This window comes from Triticum urartu, chromosome 5A, assembly GCF_056163025.1.
Source record: "Triticum urartu cultivar PI428250 chromosome 5A, HENAU_Tu73, whole genome shotgun sequence".
NCBI lineage: Eukaryota > Viridiplantae > Streptophyta > Magnoliopsida > Poales > Poaceae > Triticum > Triticum urartu.
This window is the reverse complement of record NC_141877.1, coordinates 125,193,615-125,195,910: the sequence shown is the minus strand read 5'-3', so window position 1 is coordinate 125,195,910 and position 2,296 is coordinate 125,193,615.

Below are 2,296 nucleotides of genomic sequence, written 5' to 3'. Positions count from 1 at the left end.
AGCTCTTGTATTCGAGCCCTCGAGGGCCCTGGCTTGTAATATGATGCTTGTATGACTTATTTTATTTGTAGAGTTGTGTTGTGATATCTTCCCGTGAGTCCCTGATCTTGATCGTACACGTTTGCGTGTATGATTAGTGTACGATTGAATCGGGGGCGTCAAAAGTTGGTATCAGAGCCGACTGCCTGTAGGAATCCCCCTTCCACACTCCTTGGCTGAAGTCGAGTCTAGACATTGCAAAACTTTTACTAACATGGTTGTGTGCCTTACGGGTCCACGTCGCAATTTGGGTGGTATTAGGATCTTTTACTCCTCGATCCTTACTCTGGGACTCTGAACTCTCTTCTACTCGGGTTAAACGAATTTACTAACTCTAACATTAGGATCCCGTGACCACGTTCACCCCAAAGTTGGATAAGCCCTAGTTATTTCTTAGAGTAGTATATTGGACATTATCCACACTGTCATTTGACTCCTTTGAAACACCTTTGTTTTCGGATGGAACCCACGAGATAGGTCGTGCGCCACACGACGACCATTGGTGCCTCAGGATCACCTGCTGTGTTGGTTGAGATGATGACCTATCTGGGTTATCGCTGGCACCCTGAGTACACCGTCTACGGGGAGTACCAGGACTTTAACCAGGAGCAGTACCGTGCCATCATCCACCTCTACTCTCAGGAGTCCGTATGACTCCACTACCGTGCTGGACACTGGTCATGGTGTTGGAGTGACTATCGACATGGCGGTCCACGATGCTGCTTATGCTGCTCTGACACGTCTTCGTGGAGAGTATCATGAGTTGGACACCTCCCCTTTCAGGCACATTGCTATCGCATCCGATGTTGGTGCGGAGGGGTACTACACTGCTGCCTACTCCACTATCACCCGAGAGCCCTTCTACCATCAGAACCTGGTTCTGCATGCTGATGGACTGGATAGAGCTAACCGAGCTCTTCGCCACGAGTTGTACACCACCCGTCAGCACCTGTACCGTGCTCTGACGCTGTTGCACCCCTTTGTCTGATCTGGTGATCTGTCGCGTTCTGTGATCTACCCTGGCAGGACCGTGATCCCCCAGGGTGTTGGCTGGCTAGATGTGGGAGGCTACTCTCCCGCACTTGGTCCTCTTCTGCCACCTGCGCGTCGGGTTCCGCACCAGAGTATCCGCGGACCGCAGGCTACTCACGTGGAGGACTTCCCGTCACGTCACTACCAGCTGTCAGGCTACAGCTACCTCCACAGTTCCTCCTGGGACTGATGTAGGCTTGCTTGTTAGTGTTAGATGCATTCACCGCGAGCCTGCGTGCCGCCTATGATGTTCTTAGCCTATGTATTGAACTCTGTGTATCGAACTCCATGCATGATCTCTTTTGTAAGATATGCCAACTACTATGTAGCATCTATCATGTTCCTTTCATTATGCATGTTTCATCATGAATGATTCTTGTCCTTGCAATTTCTCAATGCTGAACTACCCCTGTTATATATTAGCAGGATGGTTAGACCAGGTGGTCGTGGTTGTGGTGGCCATGCCCCACCACCGCCTGAGTACATGGCTGGTATGATCCAACAGTTCGAGCTGAACCGCCAATTCATGAAAAATATGATGGCTCAGTTTCCTCGCCCCAATATGAACCAGCAGCCAACCCAAGTGACTTTGCAGGATTTCATGCGCCTCATCCCAACTGTGTACCATAGCTCAACTCAGCCTTTGGATGCTGATGACTGGCTCCGTGACATCACTTATGAGATGGAGTCTGCTAATGTAGCCCCTGCCAGCTATGTCACCTTTGCTTCCTTCTTCCTGAAAGGACCCGCTGCTCAATGGTGGGACAGCCACCGGCATACTCTGCCGGTTGGAACAATCATCACCTGGCCAGGCTTTCAAGCTGCTTTCCGTGCCCGCTTCATTCCTCAGGGAGTCATGGACCAGAAGAAGCGCGAGTTCCGCAACCTCACCCAAGGCAACAAAATTGTGGAAGCTTATCAGTGGGAGTTTCTGGACTTGTCCCGCTATGCTGAAGAAGACATTACAACTGATGCAACGCAGACATGAGAAGTTCCGTGATGGACTTCAAGCTGACATCAAGCTTGCACTTTTAGTGCATGACTTTGCTGATTTCGCCACCTTGGTGAACAAGGCCATCAATGTCGAAACTGGTCTGCAGGAACACCAGAGCTCTCACAGGCGCAACCGTGACACGAGGTCATCTTCGGGCCCGTCCTCGCAGAAGTGTAGGATATGGATTCCCAACAGCATGTACCAGCCAACTGCACCTGCTCCAAGGCAGTC